The 14,962-nt window shown below is 40.4% G+C and overlaps 1 protein-coding gene across 3 annotated transcripts in view; it reads right to left on the reverse strand.

Moving 5' to 3' along the window:
* Positions 1-11,929: 11,929 nt before the first annotated feature.
* cxadr (CXADR Ig-like cell adhesion molecule) overlaps positions 11,930-14,962 on the reverse strand; it is a 145,840-nt gene continuing 142,807 nt past the window's right edge. For 2 of the 3 annotated variants that reach the window (XR_007934840.1, XR_007934838.1), the window contains exon 9: positions 11,930-14,958. The gene's annotated coding sequence lies outside the window, so the exon portion shown is untranslated. The remainder of the gene's footprint in view (positions 14,959-14,962) is intronic. The other variant, XR_007934839.1, reaches the window with a different exon arrangement.

A 14,962-nucleotide genomic window follows, 5' to 3' on the forward strand; every position in this document is an offset into this window, starting at 1 on the left:
ATGTGACAAAAACCTGTAAGGAAAGCTGCAGCCCCCCCTTAGCTGTCACAGACTCCCACTTATACCTACAAGGCTTTCCTTTTCAGTCTCTCCTCCATCAAGAGTCAGGCACGTATCCTCCCACTCGGCAGCAGTGGCCTGCCGTTCAAGGCCTTGGCTCATTACAAAACCCGTTCTTTATCTTCTCATTGTTTTGTTTTATTTTGTAAATATTGCACAAGGTGTAGCTGCTTACTCAAATCTGTTAGTCATCCACAGCTCTGGTTAAAATGTAACCTGAGGTTGCGTAGGAGGGGTGGCATTTGATACTAGTAGCCCACTTGGGGTAATTAACTACAAGTGAAAGGAGGTGTCAGTTAGAGAAAAATATAATGTTTTGCGCTGTTAAAGTACACACCATACAAGATGATGTAAATAAACAGCTTGAGTGTCAATTATCTCTGCCTAGAAGAGGTGAACAGAAACTCTTAGAAGATTACTCAGCCATGGCCAGTCAGCAGGAGTCACAAAGGAAGGCATGTGTAAATATTTCCAAAAGCTACCACTGCCTTTCTTTCTGATTACTCAGAGTGTCAAGGCCTCAGAAGAATTCCTATTACTTCCGTGATTCAGAGAGAGCGGCTCTAGAAAGGCGGACTGCAATCCACAAATCCCAGGCCTGTTCTGTGAAGGCCACCACTGAAGATTAGCTGTCGAACACCACACAGTAGGACATGACCCCCATAGCTAGGTCATGACAAGATAATATCTATTTGTTTAAAAATAGCGGAATTCATTTTTGTAACATATTCCAACCTCTTTGTTTTAAAATATTTTAATTCAGTTCTGCAACATATTGCAACTTGCTTTTCCCTTTTTATTTGACCGTAGTCAGGGTTGGAATCCCTAATCAATGATTTGTGTTAGTCTGATGTTTTTTAAGTCACAAACTGATTGCATCTTGCATGAAGAAGGGGCCTGAGTTGCCTCGAAATCTTACATATTGTAATCTTTTTAGTTAGCCAGTAAAAGGTGTCATTTTGCTTGACATCTCATTACATCCACAAAGGCTAATACGGTACAACACTGTAGTACCAAAGCCACAAACTTGAAATTTTGCACATAGGTACTAACCATAAGGGCTATATCACATTAGGCGACTTTTCCAACAATTTTCAGTTGTGGTCTTTATTTACATAATCTTAGCAAGTCGGAGGCTGCGGTGAAGCTGTCTGACTCACTCCAACTAGTCTGCCAGCAGGTTCGGTTTTGTTTTTAGTCGTAGTGACGGCTTTACATGCAGGACTGCTGATAATCATTGATGCTCATCCAGAAGTATAGGAGTTCATATAATGCAGCAATGAGGAATGAGCAGCAAGAGGGCTTTGGACCTCACAAACTGGATCTTGTCTGTCTGATGTCTTGTGTTTTATGTACTTGGCTGATTGAAAAAGAAAAAAAAGAGCCGCGATTGCAGCTGAACACACTGTACCAGTTAACCTTTCGTATAACACTGGCTCTGTTAGGCAGTATCTTATTAGGCGTCACAAAAAGGGGCAAGCATGATTGCACTAGAATGCCATGTAATGATGCGGGTTCACTCCATGCTCCCATCTTCCTTCTGGGAGCTCTTGAACCCGACACCGTCGGTAATGTCACCGATGAGCTAGGCATTGAGGCACAACAAAGCAAGGGGATGGTGCAAAAGTGCTTTTATTTAAAACAACAAACAAAAACAATCAAAGTGCTCAAATAAATAGTGCAGTGCTTTAAAAATCTTCAAATAAATAATCCATAAAAACAAGTGATAGGTGGAGGTTAAAATTCAATAGAAAACAAAATCCTTTAAAAACAACGAGGTTAAAATAACGGCTGGAAGCTGTCCCTTTAAAAAAACACAAAGCCCGGTGCCTTTCTACTGGTGACTCCCCTGCTTCTCCTGTCCAGGCTATGCACCAGGGGAGCCACCCTACCTGCAGCTGCCCTTCTCTTTGCCTTCTCCTGCTGGTCCGTTCGCCCCACCGATCCCTGGTTCCAGTAGGCTTCACTAAACCACGACTTGAGCTCCCCAGCGACCAGGGTGCTCATGCTGGGGCTTTCACATCCCAAGTCCTGACTCCCGCTGCCTTCCGCAGCGAGCCATCCTTTTTCCGGTCACTCCCACTCTTCAACATGCTCAGGGGGAGCGACCACTACCGACTGCTATTCGGGTGCTGGCCAAACACCCAGTCTCACAGCTCAGCTGCCCTTGAGCCTGCGCTTGCTCGTTTGCTCTCTCCTGCACCGGCTTTTCTCTCCCTGCTTCCTGCCTTCTTCCTCACCCATAACCTCCGTTTCTTTCTTCCTTTTCTGTTTTTCTCCTCCTAGCCGCCTCGCGCTTCTATTTATCATGGGGACGTGTATCAGATGTGGCAATTAGCACTTAAGCAAGGACCACCCGCATCATGAACTCCCCCGGTTACCGCTTCCGCCACACTACCACACCCCCTCTCTAAGCCGCGAGTGCGGCGATTATTTATTCAAAAAGTGGCCTTTTTGATGTGAGCTGTGGACCCGCTACACCGCAGGTCAGCACTCAGACACTACAGTAAATGTCACATAGCCAGCAGTATTTAGTCATTTAAACTGGCATGGTCCAGTGACAAGATCAGCAACTGTAGTCAGCAAGTCTCACATGAGGCCTAAGTCAGGTTTTTGACATAGCCTTGTCATCCTGATGTAGGGACACAGTGAGTGTTTGTAATGCCACGGCTGACTCAAACTTCAGGATGTTTTGGGATCATCAGTTGTAATTAGTTTAAACTAGGGCTGGGAATCGATTAAAAAAAATCAGTTAATGTATTGAATTAATCATGATTAATCACATCTAATGTTAAAGCATGCAATCATAAAATAAATACATAAGTCTTGAAGTAAATACATGTTGAATCACAAAATGAATGTAGAATCAACACCAAGGAATTTTAATGGAATAGTTGAAGAATGACTCAAAACCTGACCTTTTAACAAAATACTACTTGAGCCAGTGAACCAGAATTTAAATGTCTACCTAAAAGGCAAGTTGAAAAGAAGTCAATAAGAAAACGAGGCCAATGTATTAATTCTCAAATTCGTATGGCATATGAGACACAGACATGGCAAAGTAAAAATTAAACAATCGAAACGACTGTAGACTTTAAATGCACTGCTAAAGACTGACTTAATTGAAATAAGCATCTCTTAAATGGGCATATGTTAAAACTTGTGTTAAAACTCCATAAATGCCATCCTCAGTTGTTCATCATCATCAATGTCTTTATACTTATACTCTAAACAACTGTTTTTCAACTAGTGCGCAATGAGAGTTACCCAGGTGTGCCATGTAGGACCACCTGTATGAGCAGCTGGGAAAATGCGTCCGAAGTGCTCAGTAAGTGCTGTGTCTGCGAACGGCAACCTCCAAGCTACATTTTTTTTTTTTTTTTTGCTGATAATCCCGTTCCTTTGGACAGTTTAGTGTGTAGATTTAATGCTTTTGTGCTTGGTTGAATCGTGGTGTGCCTTGGGATTTTTTGAGTTACAAAAGGTGTACTACCACAGAAAAATGGTTGGAAAACACTGCTGTACTTACAGCTTTGCTCCTGGCATGTTAAAGCAGTTCTCTGTAGCTGTCATCTCGCTTATAAACTGACACCGTACATTACTTAGATGGTTACGTTGCGTATTTTACATAAATTAGCAAAGATACTGCAATCTGGAATAATGGGTAGGGATAATCATTACACTTCTGTTTTGTATTATTTTGTCATTATATCAGGGCAGTCAGCACTGTAAGCTACCTGGCAGACAGGATACAGGAGTCTGGCTGCTCGGACTACAAGACTTAAGAACAGCTTTTACCACCAGGCCATTCGACTCCTCAACAGCAACACCTGAACACTTACATACACTTGCATTACATCTACATTGCACTACTCACACACAAACTGTACCTGCACACACTCAGAATACTGACTGGAACATGCATCTGCACTTTATGGAATATGCATCTGTACTTATAAAACATTATCTGTGCAATAACTGTCATTTGTACTTGCTGCTCATTCAACTCATATTGCTCTATAACTTCTTTTAAAACATACACATTTTATTTTATATGGCTTGTCTATTTTTAACTTGTAATGTTTTTTTAAGCTTTATTGGATCTAGGCTGAGTGACTTGTTTTTCTTGTCATACACATTTCATTGTATGTTGACCCTGTGTTAACCTATATATGACAAATAAACCTAAACCTAGACTGGCAAGTTAAATACAGAGATACTAGAGATTTCTTTTGGTTTTAGTGCCACTCAAAGAGAAGTTTTGCATGTGTGTGATATGACACTGATTCGATCTTCTTATAGAAATATGACATGAAAAAGAAAAGACAGAGCATAATTGAAGAGCTCAGTTCCAAAATCAGCTGAGTACAAAAGATAAATTTTGGAGATAAATAGGAAAATCTGGGTTCGTAAGCAGATTTTGAAACTAAATCCCTAAAACTATAGCGCTACACTGTTGCAATTAGCAGGTTTTGAAGCTCAAACATATTTTCGGCGCATGACCAACTGCATGAAAAGTCACAAATACGTGTTCACTAAATTTTACCAAAAGGTGTAATTAGCAGATTTTGGAACTCACATCTTCAATTTTTACCTTCGCTACTTATCTTTAGCATTGCTCCAAGGCTACCATAAACCTCCCTTCCTCCCACTCCTGGGCACCTATGTTGATACGTATAAACCAAGGAAATGAATACCAGTACCACGTACTGACGTGTGGCAAGATGTTGTGAAACATGTAATTTGAAACTTTTAAATAAAATTTTATTTCTCTGAATTTTTTTTAAACGTGGTACATAAATATGATACTGGATGTGTATGTAACTCTTTAGGTTCACACTTAATTTTTTTTGTATTATTGTTTAAAAAGCAATATACATGAAAATGCCAACCTGACCAAAGCACTACCTGATGCGCTCGCCTTGTTGCTGTTAAACAGGCCACATTAATTGCAAAAATTAACGTGTTAACTATCCCAGGCCTAGTTTAAACACAATCACTTTTTTGTTCTTCAAATTTGCAGCAACCTTTGGATATAAAATGGCCGAAGTTTGAGAATAAAATTGCAGTTTTAAAATAGCAAGTGGCATGAAATACTGCAGTGTCTGTCAGCAGCCAGACCGTACCAAGGCATAAGCGATGAAAAGATGGCAAATGCAAAGCTTACAGATGACAAATAACCAGTGGAGTCAGTAAGCGTGTGGGTGGGCTACCAGCATACTGATTTAACATCCACCCTCCCTGCTCTTCAAATGCGACGATTACTCAAAGGGAGACAAATGTGCTATTCGATTGCATTCAAAACTCCAAGGGGGCGCAGTACTCCCACCCCCATCACTCTACAATCGCGCTGATTACTCAAAGGGGAGACAAATGCGCTATTCAATCATGTTCAACACTCCAAAGTAGAGCATAGCCTGCTCTTCTATCAAGCTGATTACTCCAAGGAGTCTCCAAGCTTTATTTAACCCAGGGTCTCAACAAGAATAAAACATGCACTGGGTAGTTGTTTGGTTATTCTGTTTGTCTTTCAACAAATCCAAGCTCGATTAGCAGACATTACAGTTCACGTTATCTATAATCAAACATTTACCTCTCTGTTTTTGTAATTGGGCCCCCAACCATTTATTAGTCTGTGGACATAACTTTCCTTTACAAGCAATAGCTATAGTGAAAAGTCAAGCAAAATGACACCTTTTGTCGGCTAACTAAAACAATTACAATATGCAAGCTTTCGAGGCAACTCAGTTCCCTTCTTCAGGCAAGATGTAATGTAATGTAATTATATCTTGCCTGAAGAAGGGGCCTGAGTTGCCTCGAAAGCTTGCATATTGTAATCTTTTTAGTTATCCCATAAAAGGTGTCATTTTGCTTGACTTTTCACTACATTCATAATGGCTAACACGGTACAACACCCTAGTACCACAAGCAATAGCTATGTAACACTCTTGAGGGTAATAAAGTTTGACAATATTCAGTGCTCAAAAAAATTGAAGGGAGCACTTAATCATAACAGTCTAACACCAAATCAATTAAGCTTCAGAGATATCCTTCTTGTAACGGAATGTATGGATGTGCCATCCCAGAGGAGCTGGACTACCTGTGCAACCTGAATTGGCTGCAAGTACTGCCTCATGCTACCAGTAGTGACAAGGACACTAGCAAAACACAAAACTGGAGAAGAATCAGTCAGGAATGATAAGGAGAGAGCAATTCTTAGTGGCCACCACTTGCAAATCCATTCCCCTTTTGCGGTGTTGTCTTGCTGTTGCCTCTCTAGTACACCCATTGTCACTTTTATTTGCACCAAAGCTGGGGAAGTTGATTCACAACCACTTTGGCTTCTAAAAAGGACAGACCGATATCCCTGAAGCTTAACTGACTTAGTGTTAGACCGTGTTCCTTTAATATTTTGAGCAGTACATAATTTATAATTCATTTTTACCTTTCCAATTTCTCATCCAGCGAACACCAGGTACTGTAACTCAGCTTGTCATATTCTCAGCGATGCTAGTCACACACCTAGTGCCTAGGAGTTTGAACTGTTGCTGCATGTTGGTCTATTTGTGAGGTAAATTAAAATAACTTAAAAATTCATACTTAAACAATATCAAATAACGGAAATAAGCAGTTAATAAAAAAAATAATCACAAGAAACACGAGTAGGATTCGAGGAGTAAAGATAAGTAAACACAGTCTTGAGGTGTCTTAAGGGAATCAAGGTGTCAAGGGCATGGCATTGTTTCCATATTCTTTTACTATCTGTCCCTCGCGGCTCCGACTGTGTAGCAGTGAAAGAGGACGGCGAGGAAGGCCCTGCCTGGCTCCCTACTCCTGACGTCATGCTTCTACCTCCCCTCAGCCCACAGCCTCTGTCTCAGATTAGCACGAATAAATCGCACCTACAAGTGAACTATGATACTTTGTGCAATGAGAGAAGTTGCAAAATCAACTGGAATGTTAAGCAACTTATAGAAAAAAACCCGATCTAAATCTGTTATGTAGTTCTCTCGTTATACAGACAGACAGACGGACTTTGGATTTTATATACACTAGGGCAGTGTTTCCCAACCTTGATCCTGGGGGCACACATATTTTTTTCTTTTTAACAATATTTTCATCTTGATTTTCATTCTACTTTTCTAGGTCTTCTAATTGTTTAATTAATCCATTATTTACTAGTTAGTGTTTCTGACGCTAAAGTACTTTCAGCCTTTGATTATTCAGTGTTATTTGCCAGCATGTCTGCTCTGCTCGTTTTTAATTGTCATTAATAAGATACAACGAAGGGGAAAAACTGCACAGAGAAAGGGCAAAATATAATGAAATCAACAAAAGAGAGTTAAACACTTAAATCTATAGCAAAAGCAGAAATATTTCTAAATGTCTTATAAATGTAAAAATCATGCTGCTGTGCTATTCTGAATGTAGAATAAAAGAAAAATAATACCAGCTAATTAAATACGATTAGTGATATCAGGTGTTGTCACTGATTGGGAATCTGGTTGGAACAAAAACCTGCAGTCATAGTGTACCCCCAGGACCGAGTTTGGGAAACACTGCACTAGGGGGCTGTGCCCCCTGCTTGCTTCGCTCGCCAACCCCTGGGCCTGCACTACACGCTAGCCTATTCACGGTTCTGCCGCTCGTATATGGGGAAGCGGATGTACAATTTAAACAGATTTTTATTTTCATGGGAATTGTTACATATGCATCAATGCAACATATAACTGCCTGTGGTTGAATTTCGTTTCTTTCTCTCTATTAACTCTTTCAGGGCTGATGTCGACTTTTGTCAAAAGGAGGAGTTGACGATGGTAATCAACTGTAAACTGTGAAAACCAACCGTTATGGTTTAGTTGGACTCTTGTTGCTAGAAGGAAAGTTAGCTTCACTGGTTTTGACCGAGATTTCCTGCGCTCCTGTGAGTAGTGAGGCACAAACAATGGCAAAAATGGCGCTGACATCTGGCAAGAGATCAAAGCGATCTCCGTGGACGACATTTTGCCTATTGTCTCTGAATTGGATTATGACTTGTTGGACTCTGATTTTGATACAAGCAACTGAAAACGAATGTGAGATTTCAGCTTCAGCTGAAAACGAATGTGAGATTTCAGCTTCAGTTGACTGGTCCCCAGCTCATCATGGTGCTGAACAGGTTCAGGTAGCTGACACGCCTATGGCAATGGTCGCCAGGGAGGACTGCTACTTAACAATGATAAGAGGTAGAAACCAGATAGCAGTGTACTGCAACAGTGACCGCTGCTGCTGCCCCAGCCACGTGAAGACGGCCTGGCAGCAAGCCTCCCACATAATCTTGGCAAACTGTTGGTTTCTGTGTGAAGCCATTGCTTTTCAGAAAACTAGGTGTTTTTAAAAAAATATTCAGCCCTCAAAGAGTTAAATAAAATTACTTTTTGGTTCTGAGATTTGTTAATTGACTTTGCAAAAGCTATTCTAATGGGAAACTGTTAACTTTCTAATACGAATGGCATATCAAGATCTCCTTTGTTGTCTAATGTTATCCGCGGAAGATGTACTACATTACCTTTCTTGGATACATCCTTCTTTCTACAATAATTTGTGCGTTGGAAGACCAGACGGTGTTAACGGTTGTAGATATTCTTTGGGATATTGTAAGTGGATGTTTTCATCTTCTGCACGATCACCATCAACTGCTTCAGCATAGTCTATTGAAACACATTTATAACAATACATTTTATTTATTTGTAGGTGCCTTCTAAACACTCAAGGACACTGATCAATAGATAAAACACAGATTATAAACAAAACTAAAATACAAAATTGAAATCAGAGCAATTGTAATCAAAGAGAAAAAGTAGTCTTAAACAAATACGTTTTAAGTTTAGATTTGAAAAGTGAAAATGGTTCAATATTTCTAAGTTCAGGTGGTAGTGAGTTCCAGAACTGTAAAAGTAGCAACTTCCTTTTAATATATGACATGCCTTTTGGAAACAGTAGTATTTCAGCAGTGACATTAAGTTTATTGGATTAGCAGAAATATGCAATGTGCATAATAACAAAATTAGACAGGTGCATAAATTTGGGCACCCCAACAGAGGTATTACATCAATACTTATTTGAGCCTCCTTTTGCAAATATAACAGCCTCTAGACGCCTCCTATAGCCTTTGATGAGTGTCTGGATTCTGGATGGAGGTATTTTTTACCATTCTTCCATACAAAATCTCTCCAGTTCAGTTAAATTTGATGGCTACCGAGCATGGACAGCCTGCTTCAAATCATCCCATAGATTTTCGATGATATTCAAGTCAGAGGACTGTGACGGCCATTCCAGAACATTGTACTTCTCCCTCTCCATGAATGCCTTTGTAGATTTCAAACTGTGTTTTGGGTCATTGTCTTGTTGGAATATCCAACCCCTGCGTAACTTCAACTTTGTGACTGATTGTTGAATATTATCCTGAAGAATTTGTTGATATTGGGTTGAATTCATCTGACCCTCGACATTAACAAGGGCCCCAGTCCCTGAACTAGCCACACAGCCCCACAGCATGATGGAACCTCCACCAAATTTGACAGTAGGTAGCAGGTGTTTTTCCTGGAATGCTGCGTTCTTCTTCCGCCATGCAAAGCGCTTTTTGTTATGACCAAATAACTCATTTTTTGTCTCATCAGTCCAAAGCACTTTGTTCCAGAATTAATCTGACTTGTCTAAATGAGTAGTTGCATACAACAAGCGACTCTGTTTGTGGCATGAGTGCAGAAAGGGCTTCTTTCTCATCACCCTGCCATACAGATGTTCTTTGTGCAAATTACGCTGAATTGTAGAACGATATACAGATACACCATCTGCAGCAAGATGTTCTTGCAGGTCTTTGGAGGTGATCTGTGGGTTATCTGTAACCATTCTCACATTCCTGTGCATATGCCACTCCTGTATTTTTCTTGGCCTGCCAGACGTGGGTTTAACAGCAACTGTGCCTGTGGCCTTCCATTTCCTGATTCCATTCCTTACAGTTGAAACTGACAGTTTAAACCTCTGAGATAGCTTTCTGTAGCCTTCCCCTAAACCATGATACTGAACAATCTTTATTTTCAGATCTTTTGAGAGTTGCTTTGAGGATCCCATGCTGTTACTCTTCAGAGGAGAGTCAATGGGAAGCACAACTTGCAATTGACCACCTTAAATACCTTTTCTCACGATTGGACACACCTGTCTATGAAGTTCAAGGCTTAACGAGCTAATCCAACCAATTTGGTGTTACAAGTAATCAGTATTGAGCAGTTACATGCATTCAAATCAGCAAAATTACAAGGGGACCCAAATTTTTGCACGGCCAGTTTTTCAGATTTGATTTACTTTCATACAACTAAATACTGCTTCACTAAAAATCTTTGTTCGGAAAACACCCCAGTACTCAGATGTTCCTAGGAAATGAAAGACATACCATTGTTATCTTTTTTGTTGAAAGCAAATTATTATGCAGGCTGAGAGGGGTTCCCAAACTTTTTCATATGACTGTAATATGGTTTCTTTAATTGGGAACTTAAAGTGAGGAAAACGTTAAAATGTATAATTGCTGAGAGCGTTAGAAGTGTGTCTGACAAAAGCATTCACACGAATAAGAGGTGACAGGACTGTGGTCTTGTTTGAAAATGTTTGAGCGGAGGGTGTGACTTGAAAAAATCTCAAGGCAAAAGTCTTGTCTCAAGAGACTTGAAAAAATCTCTCTTCCAAAAAGTCTTGTCATGTCGAGGGATTTTTTATTATATATATATATATATATATATATATATATATATATATATATATATATATATATCATCATTAGGTCATTAACTTAGTAAATGAGTCACCTTCAGCTGTTAGCAGGTGATGGCCATTGCACCTTCATGTGGGCTTGTCTAATCAAGCATTTCCACCTTTTGCCTTTAACTTGCAGGATAGACATGATGGGTTGTAGCACATAATGCTTCCCAGTTCTAACTGCACTGGCAGGGGATAATGACAAGGACAAGGAGAAAAGGACTAGGAGATGATCTATAACAAAAATAACTCTGAGAGAAGCAACCACAAAGTCAAAACGAGCAGTCATGAAAAGAGTTAAATAGAGCTTGGCCAAACGTCCAAAAAACAAAAAAAATATAAGATAGAACACTCAGTAAACTTTTTAGTGCATAACCACAGTCTTTAGCAAAGTGCTGTCCATGACACTGACCCTTAGATCACTCTGATGACATCCTCACACACAACTTCTGTGATCACGGCCTAGAATTGAGTTGTTGAGTCGTAGCAATGGTGTAACAAAATGCCGGCACCCATTTGAAAAACAAAATGGTCTCTAAGAATTTCCAAAACATAATGTTAATAAATATAAACTTGTTCAAAACCAGTTAAAGACAGAAGCTTGTATTGTTATTGCCGGTATTGTAAAATCCACTCTGAACCTTAGAGAGAACAATATTAAAAGCACAATTCAAAGTTTTTAAAGTTTGCCATATCGTAACACTAACACTTGTGAGCTTGAGCACGTTTTGCCATTTCTGTCTTTCCTGATTGGTGATTCCAATTGATCTATGGGTACCTTGCCAAGTGCTTCACTCACATGTTCTGTTCCAGGAGATATCATGCAGAACCATTCCCTTCCATTACATTTTTTTTTGTTTAATTCCCATTTAGTTTGAGTATCAAAAAGAGTGAGTTCATTTTGTCCTTTGAAGCTAACATCACGGTCAGCATCCATTTGGCAATTTCAATTCTGAGTCCACTCCACAGCTGGGGGGTCCCAGACGCAGTCAAAAACCAACCAGACAATGTGATTAAAAACGCGAAATAAAAGGAAAGATAAGACAGGGACATGGGGAAAATGTAAAAGAGCAGACGTGTGTTAAAAGGAGATTTTTAATGGTGTCATTTATCAGTTACTGTGTTACATATGTAAACAAATACATCAATTTAGTTCAAAATGTACAACAAAGCTAATGAAAACAGAATCAAATAATAACAAATCTGAACTAAGAATTCACAACAGTAGTCTTCTGCTGAGAGAAGAGTTATTGCTACAGAAGCTAATGCATTCACCCCAACAGAAAAATAAAAATGTTATTGCTACGCACGCTTAAATATTCACATTAGACAGAATGTGCTGAAAATCCCACTTTACAACAAAGTCGCAGACTTAAAAGATAATATGTAAAACATTTTTTAAATTCCATAGTATCGGCATGAAGGTGGCATGACACTCCCAAGATTTTAGGGTGTATGGTTGTGATGCTGGAAAGTTGGAAATGCAGATTGTGTTTTGTAAATTTCAATGACCCAATCTGGACTACTGCCGCATGAATTGTAACAACTGCCTTTTCTTCGTCTTCATGTCCTTTATTTATTTATTGTCCCTGGATCCTCATGTCAGGTTGTTAAATTTGACTCCCAGCTGTAGTGACTGAGAACGTTTGGACCATAATCAGATGAGAGTGGGCAGACGCATCCATCATGGAGCCTGTTCCTCATTTCTGGTGTAGCCAAACCCAGCCAAGAACGGACACAGAGCAAACACAAGTGAGATGCACACTTCTTAAACTTGTATCATGCTGTGGTTTTTTTAATGTAATGGTTTGTATTTATTTTCTAAATTAACTACCTTTATGTGAAAGGTGATTATCTGCTTTTGAAGATGGATTACAATGTGGATAAGTGTCTATAATATCCAGAATCTTGTGTAAACCTTTCACATTTCAAAATGGTTGTATAGTGAATGATATAAAATTCAAAAGTAAGCCTGTGATTCTCTAGAGAATCGTAAATCCAAGAATGGCACTCAGTTTCTGTTCCGTCCGATATTTGGATGGATGACATATCATGGAGGGTGGGTGCGTCTGGGGAAATGTCATTTAATTAAATAAGCATATCTGTACTAAGGCGGTTTTGTTTTGTGGAGACGTGATTCTGTTGCCTTTGCTGACACTGACTGCTAGCAGAGTGGAGCACAGCAAGTTTAGTTTATAGGTTGTGGTGTTCGTGTGCCAGCCACTGAGTCTGGGAAGCCGTTGGGTTTGAGTCTGTGACCGTTATGTGATCTATATTACTGGCACAGTGGATTAGAGCAAGTGTAGTGTACAGGTTGTGTTGTGTGGGCGCCACCTACTGACTCTGGGAAGCCGCTGCGTTTCACTCTGGGGCGTGCGCCACGGCGCAGTACGTATGCACCTCGGTGGGAAGCCGCTGCGTGATGAAATATCATGGAGGTTGGGTGCATCCTGGGACAGTTCATTTCAACGCGCTTCTGTTATTGTCTTTCTTCATGCAGTCTCGTTTTTGTTTTTTTATGGCTGTGTCGTCGTATATGCGGTGGTGTGGGCGGTCGCTTCCGGGCGGCTGTAGAACCTGGCGTGCACACTCTGGGAAGCCGCTGCGTTTGACTCTGGGGCGCCGCTGCGCATTTGTACTACAGCGGTTTCTTTGTGTGGGTGCCTTCGTTCATTGTTGTTATTCATACGGGCAAAGCGCGTTGTGGGCGCGTTCGTTCATTGTGTTTATCCATACGGGCTCGTTTTGTATTTCCGTTAGTTGAGCCCTTTCATTGTGGAGCTGTGACGTGTTTGCTTCTGGTGTGTCTGAAGTGGGCGTCACCTACTGACTGTGGGAAGCCGCTGAGTTTGAACGCAGTGCGCATGCGTCTCGGTGCGGCCGTGAATAAATTAAAACTGTGGTTTAGTAATATAGATTGTTGAACATGTGCGGGTAATCCATTTAAAGGAGGTAGTGTTCATCATAGCCCTGTGGGTTGAGTCTGAACCCTACAAAGACATTTTGAGCCATCTACTTCAAGTGAAATCTACAAGTTGGACGAGTCAAAATGCTCTCCAGGCTCTTGGTCCACACGCACACTACCTGGTGACATGAGCAGGAGTAATGAGGACAGGAGACGCTCTGCCCAGCAGCCAGAGTTAGACACAGAAGATTCAAGCTCACCAAGGGCCATTCACATTTTTTGTCAGTTTATCAACAATGAATTCTCAATGCAGATCACTGATCATATGATGATTTATTAATTTGTGAAGACGACATAACGATAAATACGAACTCTGGGTAATGTATATGAAAGCCCAATGTGAATGGGTGACCTGTGGTCGCTGCGTCCACAATGCATTCTAAAATGTTTTAAAGAGGTGAATGAAGCCTTGCTGCCAGACTGGGTGGTGCTCAAATGCTTGTCAGACTTGAAGACATGCATTTAATACGGACTTCTCACACGTGACTGTGAATTCCATTTAAACGTTTCACACTTTGGTTATGCAATATGAAGAGCAGTGATTTATTTCAAAAGTGTAGCTCTTGACTGCATTAAGTGAAGCCCTATACATCCCTCAGGACCTTCAAATACAAACACGGCTTTAAAAACATACAACTAAAGCACTAATAAATGTCAAATGAAACGGCAATTTGCTGTTTGTATACTAAAAGGCCGTTCAACTCTGTATCTTTGATTGCTATCCCTGTCACTGTCTGTATAGTCTTGCTGAGCCAGACGTGATTCTCTGAATAAGAATACATGCATGGAGGAGCAAAAAGGGTGTAGTGAATAGCGGTGAAATCTTACGCTTCAAAGGCCGCACACACAGGACGTCTTCCTAAAACACCAACCCTCAATATCTCCAGTCTGTGAGTTTTAAACTGCTGCTGGGGTTTCAAGGAGACAGCAAATGATTCTGACCAAAAGAAACTTGACACTGAGAGAAAATGAAAGGCTAAAATTGTTTTTATCCATTGAGGAGCTCAGTAGCATAAGGTAACTGAAGCTTAACAACTAATTTACAGTACATGCTATAATGAGTGCGGTGACTGTGCAGACAGATAGACACGCACATAGACCACCGCAGCTACTGGGCTCCACACATTTGTCTGCTATGATATCTTC

This window comes from Erpetoichthys calabaricus, chromosome 4, assembly GCF_900747795.2.
Source record: "Erpetoichthys calabaricus chromosome 4, fErpCal1.3, whole genome shotgun sequence".
NCBI classification, from domain to species: domain Eukaryota; kingdom Metazoa; phylum Chordata; class Cladistia; order Polypteriformes; family Polypteridae; genus Erpetoichthys; species Erpetoichthys calabaricus.